Here is a 19,308-nt window from a genome sequence, read left to right as displayed (position 1 = left end):
TACTTTTTTTTTACTTCAAGGAGGTCTTTATTAGGTAAAGTTAGTGTAAACAACATTCAAATTCATAAAATTCAGAGAAAACAGTAAAAGCATACTTTGTAGCCATAGTAATCACTTTTAATCACAAATAAAGTAAGGTCTCAATTACTGCCCAAGCAAACATTCTTCTCTCTGGCTCTATTGAAAGCCTAGGCAGAAAACACTGCAGGTATTGGAGGTATTGGAAGGGAGACCAATGTTTTATCTGTGTTTGAGGCTGCAGAGAGGGAAACAACATGTCCTGACTGTGGCATCATAACACTGTAGCCTAAAAAAAAGTAATTTGGCTGATGCGTCCTGCAGTGCACTGTATCTTTGTCATTGTACCAACACAATAAATGTTTCATTTCTGTCATAAAGAGAGTAATCAGTTTTCTTCATGACAGGTTGTGTTTTACTATGTCGCATGTGGTTTCTCCATTTCAGAACTAGTGCTATGGACATTCCTCCTCTGGGGACAGCTTCCTGAGATACCCATTTTGATTTCCCTGACTCAGTTTGGTCATTGAATAGCAACAAAAGGTCAGGATACAGGGCAAGTGAAAATCCCGTCTCTGAATCTGGGGTGAGTCAGCTCTTCCCATCGTTCCAAACCTAATGCCACGCTAATTTAATGGGCACCACTTGGCCAAGAGCATTATTTACAATTTAATATGAGATTCTATGGGTAAGACATTTTTACTTTTATTTAAGCATGTTAAATCATACCTAGGAAAGGGATCCTAAATTCTGAGAGTGTTTGTGACCAACTGAAACACATGTGTGCCCTTGCAAAATTCCTCACCTGCCCTGGTTTAAAATCTGTGCAATCTGACTTCAGTGTGCTATTCTGCAAAATCATCCTAGTGAAGAATTATGACTGATGTTAAGGGCCCAGAGGGGTGGGGCAGCTGACTAGTGCCACCTTAGATGCTGTCCGTTGTCCTGAATTCTCTCTGGGCCTGCACAGGGTTCACCTGCGTCTTAGCAGATTCCCATTTAATCTTGGCCTGTGTCTTGTCCTATTTCTCTGTCTTCACCAAGGCTTTTCCTCAGGTGTCTTCATCTTCCATGATACAGATGGCAGGTTGGACAAAGCAATACTCTGAGATCTCTGGTATTTAGTGGAGACCACATAGGATGCCTTCACCTTCTGCACTACAGCATTCATCAAGTTCTTGGTGGTCAATATGAGGGACATGGCCCTGCTTACCCCAGAGAAAATGAGCTCCCCCAATGGTTGTGCACCTCACTTTTGACCATGAACAGATTTTGAGCTTGTAGAGGGCAATACTCTAGGGAGGCCTGTGTCTGAAAATTCTAAGTGTTACACTGAAATAAGAACATGAAATAATTTTAAATATTTCCAAAGATAAAATTAAATAATTCCACTTGCCGACAACACAGTTCTTTCTCCAGGAGACAAGAGACAGGCTCGCAGAGAACCACTGAATGTGTTCAAATAATATTAAAAGATACACTGTAAGTGGTCGAATACATGCTCAGTATATAAAAATACATCAAGTTGTGTATGGTATAGGAGAGAATGAGAACTGCAAAGGAAGGAAGTATCTCACTGGAAAAAGTGACAAAACCATCAATACCTAAGAACAAATCTAATGAGTAAGGTAGTATATCGTGTGTATTTGGAAGACTAATTATAAAAATGTCAATCATTCCAATATGGCTATGTAAATTCAGTGCACTTTCATCCTGAATGCCACTGGAACTTAATGAGGAACTAGAAAAAATTATTTAAAAATTCACACGGAACAATACCTATCCAAAAATGGCCAAGGAGATGAGGAAGAACACTGAGTGGTTACTTTTCTTTCAGATATTGAAAATAAATTAGTAAAAAACTATTCTTCATCCAGATTAGTACAGCCTTAGAAATAGACATCTGTACTATGGAACATGATAGGTAACTCAAAAATGGATGCACATGCAGAGAGAACATAATATATGTCATAAACCACATCACAATTGAAAAGTTCAAAGACTAAATTTTTTGGTCAGACATGGCTACTAACCATCAGCAAGAGAGAAAACAAGACTTCTACCTCTTACGATATACAAAATCAAAACTGGCCTCAACACTGACATATAAGTGAGAAATTTCAGTGAACTGGTTGGGGCAGGATCCAGATTTAATGGGGTCCGGAGAAGGATTGGAGGTGAGCAGTGGAACCAGTCACTGGAATGTGACACAGTAAATACTCCCACATCATGTGATACATACACACCCGCTCTGGCACACACTCACCTAATCTAAAGGTGCTTGGTTTTACTTTTCAGCCTGATGGAGGCCATTTTTCTGACCTGTAGAAAACCGCACAGTAGGTAAGAGAAATATTCCAAAACGTGATACAGATGACATTATCAGCATAATAAATACATCAACTAACTAACTCATGGGCTTTATTGCTTTATACCTGTGTACTGGGAAACCTTTGGTAAGAATTATTCCTGTGCAGTCTTATGTCTTATATCTTACACCAAAGAGCAGCAGATCTACAATGAGAGGGATTTACAGAAGATGCCAAGGCTACAAGCACATGAATGTCAGATGCTTAGGGGTTAATGAGGACCAATATCCAGAAGGAACAGAAGACTTCTAATATGCCCTTCAGTACAAAAACCTGTTCCAGAAGAAAGGTCTTTCTGGTGAGCAGGAGATAAAATTAAGCAAAATAAATAGTTTTGAGAATCCTCTAGTAAATGTTAGTTCATCAGTTTCCTGGTCTACCTGACAAGCGCTGAGGCCTTTTGGCCACTTTTCCCAGGGAGTTCCTCCAGAATCCCTAAACCAATTCTGTCAACTTCCCATGGTGTCCCAACATATTGCCTTTCTTCTCCAGGGTCAGGATGAAGAACACCTGCTTATTTTCAGAAGCCTATATGGCACCTCCGTATGCTGAGGGCTCAAACTCCCATGACTGGAAGGTACTTTTTGAGGCTGTCCTCCAGATTCCTGTTCACATGTAGGCTGATGTACACTCAGGAACACAGACCTAAAGGATGGTCAGCACACCTGCCCTGGAAGAGCTGAATGATGAGGTGGCCTTCATAGCTTTCAGTCAATTCTTCCTCCGAATATCTGTGTGGAATGTCAGGTCTCCAGGCGGAACATGTGTGCTTTGAAAGAGACTCCCCTTGGCCCACTAATCTCAGCTTTTGCTGGAATGAGCTTAGGATGGAAGGAGAATGCTTGGCACCTGAGTGCTTCTCCAGGTGAAGAACATCACTGGGTCCTACCAGTAACTCTTTTGGGCCCAGGAGAGGTCAAATGAGCAGAGCCCCAATCACCTTTGCACACAACCTCGATGGTCACTGTTACAGTGAGAGAGGTCAAGTCTACTTCTGGGTTGTTTGGTTGTATATTTGTTTTTGTTTTTGCGATTTACTCAGTCTTTACCTTGCTGCTGAAATTTGTGTGACCTTCCAGAGCTATGGGGTTGGAACAGAGTATGTGATTGTAATTTGACGTGTAAGACTTTGTGTATCTATTGGATAACATTCCTCCTAAGATGAGATACATGGCTACGACAGAAACAAAATGTGTAGCCATCCTAGGACAACGGAGCTGTAGCAGGAGTTGCTGAAGAAGAGGAACAGAGCAATCTCTGATGCCTAGGCACTTTCCTGGTTGTGAGTCTCCCTTGGCAGTTCACCACTCGTAGAAGCAGTCAGATCATTTTAGGGGACCAAGGGCTGCAGGCAGGGCCAGTGGGAGAGAGAAGGTGAGGTGCAACCACCCACACATGTTTTTGAAGCCTCAGGGCGCACATGTCAGGGGCTCTTCAGTGCACAAGCCAGGGGAGAAAGTGGTAACATGGGTTATGGAGTTTGTCACATGAGACATGTGGGTGATGTGGGATCCATCAGAGATCCTTGCAGTCTTGGGTAAAGTTCAACATATATCTTTCCATTTTTTATATTTTTTATCAAAGTGAAATGTTACTGATAAATGCATTTCATATTCAGCAGACTGAGGCCTACCTTTTATGTTGTATACCTCTAGACAGCATCATGTATTGACAAAAATGAAGATTTTTAGTCATGTTATTCATCCTTGGAGGTCTTGGCCCAGAAAGCACTTGTCACTTAATTGTGCGCATGTGAAAAGGACAAGTCTGTGGTGCCCATGTCACTGTAGTCCAAGTATTCCTTTGGAGAATGGGCAAAGACTGACAGTGGGATCTGACACTCAAAATTATTCTTAATAATTTAACAGCCATGGCATGTTAGGTCTTTCTTTGATGTTTTCCAAAGCCAGGACAGAGAGATGACTCACTGTAGAAATATACTGTGTCCTGCAAAATACTGCCTATACTGAGCTCTTTGGAGTTTGCAGTTGCACATGCAGAGTCAATGCCACATAGAATCTGACAGACCACATGTACATCATCCATCTTGGGAAAAGGGAACAAGGATGCTTGTGCAGGGGAGGTCGCACATGACAACCAGTGTCACCAAATGATACATAAATTGTATCTTAAAGTATACTTGGACATCATGATCCAGAAGTGATGATGTCTCCAATGTTTCCATCCCCCATGTTCCTGTCCCCCAGTTAGACACAAGGAGCAAAGGAACTCTGGGATTTCTTTTTTTGTTGTTTCTGTAGATAATTTTATTTTATTTTTTTCATAGTTCTGCTTGAGTTTTATTTTTTATTTTTTAATATATTTTTATTTAGTTATTTTTCAAGTACAGTTTTTTTGTCTATTTCTCCCATCCCAACCCCCCCCACCCCGTCTCCCCACCTCCCTCCCATTCCCCCCAGTCCTCATCCCTGTGTCTTTCATACTTGTTCCTCAAAATTCCTCCCCATTCTTCCCCTTAAATTCCCTTCCCTCTCCTCTCTGGTCACTGCCCACTTGTTCTCTATTTCAGTGTCTTTGTTTTTATTCTGTTTGCTTGTTTGTTTTGTTGTTTAGCTTGCTGTCTACAGTCAATTAATATTCGACAAAGGTGGCAGTAACATAAAATAGAGTAAAGATAGCCTCTTCAACAAATGGTGTTGGGAGAACTGGACAGCTACGTGCAAAAAAATGAAACTTGAGCACCAACTTACACCATACACCAAAATAAATTCAAGGTGGATAAAAGACTTAAATATAAGCCGTGACACTATTAAAGTCCTAGAGTAGAACATTGGCAAGAAAATACCAGATATTCCACACAGCAACACTGGGATTTCAACCACTGCTGAAGGACGCCTGTCACCAGTGCATCCTGCTGAGGACCATGTTCCACAAATTCTGTGTGTCTTGGAATAACTAGTACCCTCTTATACTCTTAGTTCACCCTCTTATCACCCTCTTATACTCTTAGTTCCAAAATGCAGTACTTAGGATTAGAAAATAACAATAACAGTCACTGAGATGTGATCATAAAGCAGGATATGAAGTGATTGAAATGTGATGATATTATTTAACTAAGAGAAAATCCACTGGAAGCAGAGCCAAATTCAGAAGCACACTCAATTAGCATTTAGGATGAATCAACATTGCTCCTTGGCAAAGTCTACTAGATTCAGTCTGATATTTGTCTTCGTGGGTGAGGTGGTTTATTCTGTTTGACTTAGGACTTACATTTCTTCTTTTCATTGCATAACTGAAACAGCTGACTTCCACCGCCAGTTACTGTGCTGAGCATGGTTCCTGAATTAATTACTTATCCTAGTATAAATTGTTTGCTCTCAGCCTTCATGTAAAAATGAGGAAACTGTGGCTGTGAGGGTCAGCACCTTGTGGAAGATCCCACAACTGAACTTGAAACCAGGTAGTCTCTAAAACTGAGCTCTTCTTCACAACTCAGTTAGTGAACAAATTTGAAAGATCCAGATCTGTTCACTCACTGTTTTGATTCTGAAGGATTGTCCCAAACAATCCTGCAGAATCAAAACAATGTGTAAAACATTCTGAGTAAGATTCTCAAGTGGGTAGGCTTGAAACTCTACAGTAATTTGGGAATAATTGACTTTACATTTTCTAATATTTCTTCAGGCACAACGTGTGGGTGCCTTCCTGTTTTTAGATTGCTTGTTACATAAGTAAGAAAAATACCATGACATTATCTTTCAAGCTTTTTTGAACTGTGTGAACCTCAGTGTATTCTAGCTGAAGCTGGAGTTCCTGTTGCCAGTGGTGCCCTACTCTCCAATGTGTCACAGGGTGAGACAGGTTTATGGGAAGAGAGGCTGGTTTGCAGGCTGCCATGAATTCAGCTGTAACACAAACTTTCATCTCTTTTCACTCTTTTGCTCAGGAGGTTATTGTAGACTTTTCTGAGAGGTGATCCATCATCTACATACCATGACCAATTCATTGATTCCTTTTTTTGTCTGGTTTTTCCCTTTGTTAAAACAGAATGACAAGTACAAGATGTTGGCCTTCATTCTTTAGCAGTCTGTAGTTCCAGGACACTCTTAGATTCACAGAACATAAAGCATAAAGTACACAGCACTCCCATCTACCCTTATTTCCAGACAGACACAGCCTTGCACTCCCTTGCACTCCACAATCAGCATTGCACTCCTGGGGCCTGGGGACAGGAGGAGGAGAGGCCCTGTGGGAGCTGCTGCTGGTACCCTGAAGACCCAGCAGGTGCCAACCTCCTAAGTGACAAGAAAACAGTCAGGACACTTTCCCACTTGATTTGATGGAACCCTGACTTGACCATGTTTGAAATGTTAGATGAGAGTAGCAGGGTGGAAGCTGGGAAGGTAATATTATTCTTGGCATGGTGTTCTCTCAAGACCTAAATAACTGATATCTTCACAAATGCCCCACACCACTGACCATTCTGCCTCAACTTGCCAAAGTGACCCTAGTCCAGCAAGCATCCTTTTGCACTAAACATGCACCCAAAGAAAACATTTCAGGAATGTGTGCTGGTCCTCTTCTCTGTCCCAGGCACTAGGCTTAGAAACATGAGCAAAACCTGTCACAAACCGCAAGTAAGAAGTTAAATTCTCATGAGGCTCCCATCAACCAACTGATTGTACCTTTCTAAAACTCTAGTTAAGGAGATGAAACATGGGGGGCACCTGCCAGTACACTGATTGCATTTTTGTGTAATTCCAGCCTCAGGATTGCCACTAAGAAGACATGCATGGTTCCACCAATTGCTACTCGATCAAGTTACCAGGGCTGTGACCATGGAGGTTGGAATTCAGCCACAGTGAGAAAAAGGGAGCTGGACGTCGGGCCTTGTGACCTGCCATGTAAAGTGGGCAGGACCTGTGAGGCTCACTGGGTACAAATAGCCCTGGGCTCCTCAGAATGCTGAGTCCAGCTGCTAACTGCTCATTGCTTGCTAAAGCTGAACTCAAAGCAACATTGACCATGAGACTTTTCCTGTGTGTCCTGCTGGTCACTCTGGCCTTTTGCTGCTATGAGGGTGAGTATCACTCCTAATCAGACTACCACCAGCCCAGAGAAGTGACCTTCTATGAAGTATGTAACTTATTTGGGGAGGAGGGAGGAGATCTGAATCCAAACCAGCTCCACTACTTGTAGACTAGCCCACCAAACTCCAAAGGCTCCCGTATCAATTCCCAACAGCCAGGAACTTTCTAGAACACCCTCTGAGGCCACTTTAAAAAGGCTCTCTTTTGAAACCTCACTCCCTGTCTAGGGCCTCTGTTCAGAAGCAGTAGCATGTGCTAAGATTTGGTTTCATCACACTTCTGTCTCTTATCAGAGCTATGACTTGAACAAAATGCTCAACCTCCCAAGTCCTCTAATATTCAGATTTTACAGCTACTAGAGAGAGCAGCTGTGATCATGGAATAACACAAAGGGTGTCAGGAGCCAGCTCTGAGTCTTATCAGCTGTTCAACATCCCAGAGTCTTTGGTGCCAGTTGAACCATGGCTTTCAAAATCTTTCATTCAGACTCCTAGAATGCTACAGCTGGGAGGGTTTTAGGAGAGCTTTCAGTTTAAGAAGAGCCAGTGTGGTCTGGCTCTCTGAAGAATCTGTCAGGATCAGCAGCATGCAACACATGCTCATGCCCTGCTTCTTTGCTGGGAGTCCACCAAGGATCAGAGGAACCAGTGCAATCTCAGGTTCTGTACTGGTTGTGTTTTTAGCTGCTTTAATCCACTCATCCAACAGTACTTTGTTGTGGTATCATGCCCTCCACTCTGACCAAAGTGCTTTTCACTCTTTCTTTTTCATCTGACTTTCCCAACTCCTCTGCTTTCTTCGTGTTGCCAGAGATCTGTCAAAATCTCAACATAGTTGTTGTCTGCTCAGGTCACATGGGAACTTGGTAGGGCACATTCTGTTCTGCAGGTGGTTATGAAGACCTGAGGACAGAGCTGGGGATGAGGATGGAAAATCCACATATTAAGTGTGATGAGTTCAGGTCTCAGCACAATCCCCTTGGAGTCAAAAGCAGGCCCTAGTTGCCACCTTCTACCATCTCAAAGGAATTCTATATTTAGTGCAGACCACAAGAGCTAGTGGTCATTCGTGTGTAAGACTCATATGCCTTTCTAAACTCTTTAACTGTTTTTACCCAATGACATAATTCTATTGTTTAACTTACTCTCAGAAGAGCATTTTCCAACATTCAATCATTATCCCTACCCCTCTCCAGTCTTGGTCCCTGTTCTGAACTCTGTGAGATAGGCCCTTCCCACTTTGCTGGAAAGACTGATCACTAAGAGCTCCTCTTCCCCAATGTCCAAGAGCAAAGAATGTGTCACTCTAACACAGACCAAACCCTAATTTCTCAAACTTAGAAAACAATTTCAGCAAAGCAGTCTTGTCTTGCAAGTGTGTGTATACTTAACACAGAAGAGCAGCTGAGCTGCATGTCACTGAACCTGTTTTCTAGGACCAGCCCTGCTGCTGTTATATGATTTGAGTACATCATGGGTTTTCTAGGATTTTGCATTGTCATTGCTGCAAACATGAGATGAGACCATAAACCCCCTTGTGTTCCTGTCTAGTTCTACTAAGCTCAGGGGCCATCAGGGAAAAGTGACTTTTTTACATCAATTGTATTTTTTCTTCTACTACAGCAAATGCAAAAGTCTGTCCAGCTCTTATGTCTACACTTAGAAGCTTATTCTTCGCTTCTTCAAGGCTCGGCAATATCCAACTTCTGCTATTTTTTCCACCTAGAGAAGATTCTGAGGCCATTTTGAAAGTGAAAGAATGCATTAACCGTATGCCCAGGGATGACAGACAGAGTGTTTTCAATGTTTTGGTAAGTTGTTTCTCCCTCCTCTGTAGGGCTTTCTGCTCAGCTGCACAGCCTGGATGGAGATCAGGGTTATTCACTGTGGCACAGGGTCGGGAGGCACCTGCCCCTCTTCTCACCTCCAACAGAGAAACTGGTAGCCATAGGGTGGATGATGACATGACACCTGCTGAGATAGACTAAGTCTGCACATTACATGTAGCATATTCCTCCTTCTCAGGTAACTTTCCTGGGCACCACATTCCGCACAGTGTCCTTGAAAAGACAACTAGGGCCCAGGTGGTGATGCTAAAGGGCAGACACTGCTACCTCGTTTTCTCGGAGGGTTCAGATGTTGGAGTGCCAGGTCTCCCAAGCAGGGAACAGTCTCTGGTGAGCCTCAGGGAGGGTGGAGAATATTGGAGGGAATCAGCAGTGGAGAGAGTACAGGCCCAGGCCCTACATCAGTATTGAGAGGTCAATGCTTGGGGCTCCACCAGCTATCAGAGAACAAGCTTCTTCCTATACCTGAACCCTACTTTTTCGCCCATCACCAACCATATCCAGCAACCAGAGAGCCTCCCTGTTATGTCCTCTGCCATCTCTTGTGGAGCTATAACACTTAAACAGTATAATTGGGGAAGAAATCAGATACTTAGAATAGTTTTTCAGCTTGTCCACCACTGAAATGAAGTTGGGTGTGGTACAGATGCCCACATATTCTGGATGCTCCGTGTGGAGATGTCCATGTGCTGTCAGTTCAGTTTCCTCAAGGAGACAGAACATCTCCTGCAGACAGAATGTCTTTTGTTTCTTTTTGCTCCTGTTCTGTTCCCTCTCCCTTCATCCAATTCGGAGAGAAAACAGAGCCATCAGTTCTTGGGCTCTGAGGAAGGATATCCTGGGCTGCTCTGCCCAACCCTTGACTTCATCCCAACTCCATTAGAAACCCAAGTCCCACTCTTGTGTCACTCGGGCTTTATTTGTCTGTCTATGGTCATTTTCTTTCTTGTCCTGCATGGTTTGTTCTGACTGTACCAGTATTTTTTACTTCCCCACCCACTTAGCCCTCCTGCCTAGTGGCTCTATGTGCCTCTGCTGGGTTCGATGTCCTTCACATGTTGGTGTGAACAGAAGATTCTGTGAACGTGTCATCTTCAGGAACAGCATGACTGATATTTCCTGTCTCTCTTTCTCTATTTCAGAAAAATGTACAGTCCAAATGTAACAGCTAGACTTTAAATACCTTACACAAGTGTGCCTCTGTCATTCAAGAATGGCCTGATCTCCCCCCCAAAAATGTGAAGGTTTCAACGTCTTGCTTCAATAAAGTACTTGCCCTGCACTTCTCTACCTGTCTTGTTTTTGTCCAAAAGTCTCTCCCTGGATTTGGGGTGGCTCTCATCATAAAGTGGCTACATCTCTCCAGTCTGCCCCAGGAGGGTGCCTTGCCATTTCCCTTTCTGTGTGTTTGCTAACCTCTCTTCACCTCTTTCTGTACAATACATGGGATGGCATTTGGAGGCCACCAGGAAATTCAGAATTTTCTCCCTAAATCACAACATGCACCCACATCACATTTACAAAACTCTTTGTGGTATGGAGAATAAACCATAGGTCCTGATTTAGGGTATGGATTTGGCAGGGTTGCAGGTGTTTTATGAACCTGCTTTAGCTCATTGGTTCCCTGACATCTAAGAGTCCACTAAGTTCTGCCTCCTCCGTGGCTGACAATCCCTCCGATATCTTTGTCTTCCCATCCCCACAGCCATCCTCACAGTCGAGCCCTTACCCAGTGCACCCAGGTCCCCTAAACAGCCCTTTGGGTTAGAAAGGGCACTCCTGATATACACCCTCCCTATGAACTTCACTGTGACTCTCCAAGTCGGATTCCACCTTACTTCTATAACTTTGAAACACTAAAGTCATGGCTTCCTAAATGTTTCAAGTAAGAGTACTTATTATTAGATCTAACCCATCTCTAATTGTGAAGAATGTGTGAAGGACAAGCTATGATTCAGAAACCAAAACATAAGACTTACCTACTCTTATTAATTATGTCCAAAGTCCTTACAATAAATGTGTACTTTTGATTACTTCAGGGAACATGTACACTTACATCAGTCTCTGTTTTCTGAAACACATTCTATATTGAGTCTTCACACTGTGATTGGTAAACCCAAGAACTTGGGACACCCTTGGGACACCCTGAGAAACAAACCAGGCCATGCGGGGAGCACAGGGGACCACAGTTGGTGTTGCTAAAAAAGCCCTTGCCCCACCCAAGCCTGGACCCTCTGAACACATTGTCCTGCCCTCCAGGCTCTCTACTCAGCCATACCCTTCCATGTGCCACTTCTCCTGTGTTACATTGCATCACACATTCGCACAAATTTGGTGGTGGTTCCTTTGCCTCTGCATTGTCCCCTGCACAGCTGACAACCTCAACTGGGAGGCCCTTTCATGTGCCCTCTTCAACAGGAACTTTTCTAACTCTCACATCCTACAGTAAATCTTTACACACAGACACACAATTTACACTCATGAACACTCAGATGGTGCACAGGGTGGCACATGCAGCACACCTGCAGATTTGCAGTCATCCCCAGACACAAACACAGAATGGCACTGCCGTCCCTCTGGCAGCACTTTACTTTTCTCTGGTGTGGTATTCAAACCAAAAAGTTCATTGGAGACCATACTGACTCAACTAAAAATATGAAAGCACCAATGTTCTCATTGTTATTTTTCTAAAACACATAAGAGTTCACATGCATTGAATAACCCTATGGGCGACATAGTCCTGGAAGGTTAACATTTTCAGTCTAATTTGGCTCTGACTTGTCTCCAGGCAGGTGACAGACTGTTACAATCATGGCCATGGAGAAGAAGGATGTTCTGCCCACTGCTGGTCAAGCCTGCCTCTGTGTCTTCTCAGAATCAACTGGGAAGACACCAAAAGACAGTGAGGCCCAAGCCCCACTGCAGGACTCACACGTGTGAATGTCTACAGTAAACAGTTTATGTTAGTTGAGGGCCCTCAACTTTCCTCTAAACCTGGCCTGCCTTCTCACTCTGGTCTCCCAGTCTCAGCCAAGAATGCAAGGTGAGGATGAGAGAGCCATTACTGTTAATAAACATTTACAGTAAAAACAAAGTGTTCTGGAAAAGTGAAAATATCACAGCAGGAAAATGTCATAATGAATATGGAAGATAAAACAAAACAATGCAACAAAAGTACATGTGATGGGTCACTCAAATATTGGAAATTGTTCACTTTCAGGTGATAGCTAACAAGCTTAATAATCAATGTATGTAACAAAGTATTCTTTTAGGAACTGAAGGTATGACCCACCCTAACTCCAGGAGACCATCAGCAGTTCCATCTTTGTACCTCAGGAGGACTGCAAGCAATGAACAGGTATCTGAGCCATTTAGCTCCAGGGTAAAACACCCACTGCCCAGGACACAGATAGAGACCACCGCCCAGGGTATGGATGAAAGTCTACCAACCAGGACACAGATGGAAAACTGCTGCAGCTTTTATGTCATGAACGTTTTCCTTGAAGTTCAGTCCTCTTACCTACACATCTCTCTGCTTATTGAAAAGGATGGTTGAAAATGGAATTGAAGACAGTCTGCTATGGTAAAAACTCACCATCTTCTCAGTTCATTAGCCAAGTGAATAACGTGCTTGTCAAGACTCAATCTCTGCCTCTGTTATTGCTTCTGGTAGGTGACAGGCAGCAGTAATGCTGGCTTTTCTGGGTTCCCTCATATAAAAGAAAGAAATATGAAAGAAAAGAAAAGCACATGTAACTAAAAATTTCAGGTATGAGACAGATGGTGGTGGGAAGAAAGTCACCAAAGAAATATACTTAGAAAATTTCCCCACAGTGAAAAATATGAAATGGAGCACCTCACATTTTGTGACTTTTTGGAAGATCACCCTAAACAAAAATGATTCTTCAAAGAAGAAATGTCACTCAACAGTACTGGGGAATCTGCGGCATGCCTCTGCACTCTAGGGAAAAATCTAGAGACAGAGGTTTGGTGAAAACGGAAAGAGGTCATTTATTCAAAAGCTGCACAATTTTCAAGGAATGGCAAACTTCTACCACGGAGCCTATTTCTTCTAGAGCACCCAGAAAACCCCCCTACCTCAGTATGCCATACAGAGAGAAGGTGCACCCTGAGTAACTTCTCCCATTTAAAAATACCATTTCTTCAGCAATTGTAGGTGGCTGCTGCACCATTGTCCAGGCAACATGGCTTCTTTCCCCTTCACTGTTGGGCCTCAGGCTTCTCCTAGGCTTCTCAGCCTTCTCAGGCTTCTCCTTGCTCAGGCCTAATCACCCAGGGACCCCGCCATTCCCAGCACAGGGCTGTACCACCCTCAGTCCTTATTTTTAGGCTTAAGTCAGGCAGAGGAGGCAGATAGCCAAGGAATTCTCAGAGACTTCTTGCAGTCAGACTGAGGACTCAGGCTATGTCAGAATAGCCGGGGAGAAAGGGTCTATCAACCCCTCTTTTTTGCAGCCTCCCAAGTCCTTCCTTGAGGGCCTCCCAAGTGGTTGTGTATGGCTTAGGTTGCCTCTCCTCAGAGGGTTTGTACTCATCATTGACTAACCAACCAAGCACTGGGAGCAGAGATGGATAAAGCAGAAGAAGTACTCCTGCCAGGGGGATAAGCTTTGCCTTCCTAGTGGCTTCAGGTCCAAAGATCGCTCACTCAGCCTTATTCATGGGGGCGGTTTATAGCTCCTGACACCAGGCAGGGCAGTTCCCAACACGTGTATTCAACTAGAATTCTTATACAGTTAGCTAGCCTTTAAGCATGAATATAAATATGTTTCAGAACTGCAAATATTCAAAAGCTTGATCACCAATGACCCTTTTCTCAGAAGGAAGGAGAAAATATGCTCTACAAAAAGGCCCAAATGAAGATTGATGAGGCATGCAATCCCCTTAGCACAGAACAGAACATGGGTGTTTATATTGCATCCACAGAGAGGAGTATAAAATACCCACACTCAACACCAGGAGACACAGTGAAAGAAGCTGCAGGTGAGGCTGGTGCAGCAGGTGTGGACCAGTTTGGAGAGGTGTCTATTGCTTCTCATTGGAAGATCTTTCTCATTATTTCATTTCAGAAACAATGCTCTTACATCATTACCTTTTAAAAAAATGTTGACAGTGATAGGACGTTTAAGATAGAAACGGCAGGGAAGGACAGAACTGAAATTTGCAGAGATAAAATTTGGCAAAAAAAAATATATATATAAAGATGCTGCACATCACCTCAGGTGAGAATGGAATCTATGCTGCACCACATGTGCTGTATTTGTTAAAAGGACATCAGGTAAGAAGATGCTTGTACTTTCTTTTATTTTAATGGTTGCATGGGCTATGATAATGATGACAAATATGGAAGGAAAGAACATAATTTAACTTGCTAATTAATTCATGTATTTATCTGTTTTATGTCAGCTGTGGTGCCAGCTACTAGAAAGAAAGGAGTGGATGAGACAGACCCAGGGATGACACTGATGGGATTCGCAGTCCGTGAAGGTGGGTGGAAAGGAGACAAGAATGGTGTGGAACATGTCAGAGGGCAAAAGGTAATTGCTGGGAAGAAAATGAAACAGGTGGAGGTGAAGTGAAGGGAGGTGTGGGTGAGAGGTCCTTTCACATATTCGTGTCCTACACCTACAATAACAAACTACCACAAGCTGGGAGCTTAAAACAATAGCAATTAATTTTCTCATAGTATGGCATTGAACACAGAGGTGTGGACAAGGCGGTGACATTGGTCAGCACTAGAGCTCCACTCACTGCCCAATGTGTATCCACAGAGGCCCCCTCACACTTCTCATCTGTTGCCACAAGGTTGACGGGCAGTTGTCTATCATTGGGGGTGTCTGCCATGGCTTTAGTGCCATTGGAGGTGAGACTCTCATTTCAGTGGAATTCCTGAGCATCACAGAGTTTTTAGTGACATACTTGGCCTCACTCACCCTTTTGATGCAAATACAACTCCACCCACCCTGTGGGAACATCAAAATATTTCTGAATATAGACAAATGTCCACAGGGATGGGTGTAAGGAGTGAGAAGATCCACTCCAGTAGAGAATTGCAGTTCTAGCAGTGTGTAAATACATTGTTAGATCTCCCATATTCTCCGGGTAATTCCCCTAAGAGCTAGAAGGGCACGCTCTGGAGGCCAACAGTTAGTAAGAAAATGTGAGAATGAGGAGAGGGAAAATAAGTAACTGAACAGAGGAGATTTGCTGTAGAAATCTAACAAACCACTGAATGTCACAAGCATGTGCTGATTAAATATTTAATGACACATTTTGTAGAAACATGAAGTTGTATAAAGTTCAGAATTTTGGTGACTGAGCCAAGGAGAATAACTACAGGTGAAACCTGATGCTGACTCAGTTGCCAAATCCAGCTCCTTGTCTGCAGTCATTGCATAGATCCGGTTTAGCTTAGATCAAGAGAATGTTTTTATCTTGGGAACAGAAAAGCTGAGGTGGCCCAGTCCCTCCATGAAAGAGTTCCAACTTCATCTCTCCTCACCTGACCCTGCCTCTGGTGGCTGAGTTCACAGCTGTCTCCAGAAACACAAAAACAGGGTATTAGCACCACAATGTCATGCTGGTGCCCAGGCTTAGACTTGGGTGGGAGTCTTGCCTTTATTCGAGTTTCTATTTTAAATGACCTTCTCTTTGTAAGAACATCCCAAAATAACACGCACTGTGTAATCAGAAATTTTTTTGTAAAATCTCAAAATGTGTCCTCAAAACCAGTTATAGAAGAAATAATTAGATGTCTACTTTGTCACCTTTATCACACAAGGATTAGAACAGCACAGATCTCCAGGAGCTACACAAAGAAAGAATAGCCATAATGTCAGGTCCTACTCACTAGCAGAAAGGTGCACACAGAGGACCTCAGGATCTTGGAAAGGAAATCTCCGGAGATTCAAGGTCATGATATGACAAAGGAAGTAGGCTGTCTCTTGTGTGGCATTGAAAATATATAAGGAGTTTTAACCTAAGGGACTCAGGCAAACACACTAGAGGAGAGAACTTTAGGTGGAGCAGAGGCCTCAGCAGAAAATTGTGAGGCCTACATGGAGATCGACCTGGAGTCCACAAGGGCAGTTGTGCAAGTCAAGGTCACAAGAATCCACCCGACTCATAAAGTGAAAGCCCATAGGGGTCAGACTAAGGCAGTCTATAGTGTGGAGAGCTGTCTCTAATGCCAGAACATCTGGCTACTTAGGTGCCTCTACCACCCACTAGTCGTGTGCTGTTGGTTGGGTTACTTGGCTTCTCTTCCCACCTGGTACAACTGGGGAGAATTGATATGCCTATGGATGGGTTGAAAACCACACATCTCTCTTTCCTCAGCAGAGGCCTGGTCTATGCAACTATTTTGACATTTCATCCTTTCTGTGACCTCATCTACTTTCTGTAGTGCCCTCAGTTTGGTCAATAATTTTTTCATCACTCTACTCAACAAGTTGTTGTGAGAATTAAAGGCAGTGGTTGCAAGACTTTGCATTAAGTAAATTCTCTGTAATGGTTTGCCATCTGTGTTTTACTAAATCTGGAAGTAGGTGGCACAGGTAGGAGCCACATTCTGAGAAGATTAATGGGACACCAGGAAGTAGACTATGTTCAAAAGCAATGAGGAAATGATGCCTCAGTAAAACTCTTCAAAAAAGGGTCAGGCAAATTTCAAGTAAGAATGGATCAAAATATAGGTCTTATTTTAAACTGTGGTGGTTTTCCTCATAATGGAACAAGAATATCTCTAGATTTGTAGGAAATGTAAAGCAGCAGCAAGTTTCAGGGGACTCTAGTGGTCTGAGCAATCCTCCCTGGGTGATCAGAACAAGTTTCTCAATGTTACAAACTAATCTCTGGTAACTGATGTGGAGGGAGTCCCTGTACTGTGCTCAGCCCCCAGTGAGCACTTGCCCACTGTAACTCACTCTCGACTCATGACAACTCCTAAATGATTCCCATTGTCAAGGAGATCCAGCTGAGACAGCTCCACAGCAGCGTTGAACTGAGGCCTAGAAGGCACCTACTCTAGGACTGGCCAACAAATTCGGATCAGTAAACATCTCACTGCCATACAGATGTCCTCAAGACCAGGGCCATTCCTGAAGTTTCAGCCTTGGGAAAGTACTTCTCCACCCAGGTGCTAGATGCTGGCTGGATCAGAAGGTTAGAGAGGTTCCCGTCCAAAGACTATTCTAGAGGCTAATGTCATCTCTGGAAGTGAGGGTCAAAACCAACTTTACACAATGAGTGAAAAAGAAAAGCATGAAGTATCTTGTGCCCAAAGACTGTGGGGCTGATTTCTAAGAACTACTTACAAGAAAGAAAAGTCAGGTATCACCTCATCTTCAGAACGCTCGTGGACTTGGTGTTAATGCATAAATCACCAAAGAAAAACAGCTCTTGGACTTCTGGCCAAGATGAAGGTGTAGGTGGAAATAATGTACCTTCTAGCACAACCAAATTTAAGGACAACAAAGATTTAGAAACAAAAATATAGCCAGAAGTGACAGAAAATTGAACTCTACCAAATCCAAAAACAATGAACAATTCATCCAAACCAGTAAGAAGAGTGGTGACAGGGTCTGGTGGAGAGGGGTCCTGGCAGAAAAAAGTGGTCATTGGCGACCTTGGCAGGCACAGGGATGAAAACCCAATAATGCTTGCAAGGCAGTTGGATGACCGCAGACTCACGTTCATGCACAGATTAAACAGGGACGTTTAAAAACAATCAGTGAGAAAGACCGCATAACCCAGGGCCCCACCAACAATAAATAAAGCCTAAAAGCACCTATTGGAACAACTTTCTTGGGTTGAGGACCTGAGAGAGGCTCCCAGCCTCACAGGAGAGTTTGCTGGAGAGACCCACAGGATTCTAGAACATACACAAGCCCACTCACCCAGAAACCAGCACAAGAAGGGCCTAATTTGCTTGTGAGAAGTGGCAGAAGGGACTGAAACCTGAGAGAAAAAAGGAATAAGTGCCATCACTCCCTCTGACCCCACTCCAACATACAGCATCACAACTCAGCCACTTGGGTTGCCCCACCTTGGGGAACACCTAGGCTCTGTCCCACATATGTAATAAGTGCAAACAGACCAAAAACATTATGGCTTAAGCATATGAACAGCTCAAAGTCCCAGAGCCAATACTTTTAAGAGACCAGGAGATAGCAACCAATCAGATGCACAGTTCAAAACACTGGTGATCAGGATGCTCACAGAACTGGTTGATTTTAGTTGCAAATTAGATGAAAAAATGAAGGCTACACTAAGTGAAATGAAGCAAATAGCACAGGGAATCAATAGTGATGGAAAAAAAACTGGACCAGAAGGAAGAAAGAAATGACCAAAAAGAAAAGAATAAAAAACAAGAATTCAAAAAAAAAAATAAGGAGAGGCTTAGGAAATGCCAGGACATCTTTAAACATTCCAACATTCTAATTATAGGGGTACCAGAAGGGAAAGAGGGAGAAGAAACTGGAAAACTTATTTGAACAAATAATAAAGGAAAACTTCCCCAATCTGACAAAGGTAATAGACTTCCAGGAAACCCAGGAAGCTCAGAGAGGCCCAAAAAATGTGGACCCAAGGAGGAACACACCACAGAATATCATAATTACAATTAGAAAATATTAAAATGAAGGAGAGAGAGGACTGCCGCCAAGATGGAGGCATAGGTGGAGACGCCGTGCTTTCTCCCACAACCAAGTTGAAAGACAACAAAATATTAGCAATAGAAAACACAGCCAGAACACAGAAAATTGAACTTTTTGGAAGTCTGATAACAACAAATTCTGCAGCCTGACCGGTAAGAGGGGCAAAGCCAGCAGCTGGTGGAGCGGGGTTGCACAGGAAAACTCAGTGGGACAAACTCAGGTGCTGGGTCCCAGGCGTGGGGTTGCAACGGCAGACCCAGTGAGTGACCCAGTGAGTGACCAGTGTACCCAGCGAGGGTGCAGGGTGGCAGGTTGACTGTGGTCTCGCATTCGTGCGCAGATAGACC

At 43.4% G+C, this 19,308-nt stretch overlaps 1 pseudogene; it reads right to left on the bottom strand.

Annotated features, from left to right (window-relative positions):
• Positions 1–944: 944 nt before the first annotated feature.
• The window catches only part of LOC119051998 (catenin alpha-1-like), a 31,911-nt pseudogene continuing 13,547 nt past the window's right edge, over positions 945–19,308 (bottom strand).

The sequence above is a fragment of the Artibeus jamaicensis genome, unplaced genomic scaffold (genome assembly GCF_021234435.1).
Source record: "Artibeus jamaicensis isolate MK-2021 breed Jamaican fruit bat unplaced genomic scaffold, CSHL_Jam_final scaffold_614, whole genome shotgun sequence".
In the NCBI taxonomy this organism is placed as follows: domain Eukaryota; kingdom Metazoa; phylum Chordata; class Mammalia; order Chiroptera; family Phyllostomidae; genus Artibeus; species Artibeus jamaicensis.
The sequence above is the reverse complement of the archived record's forward strand: the minus strand, read 5'-3'. Positions and strand labels throughout refer to the sequence as shown.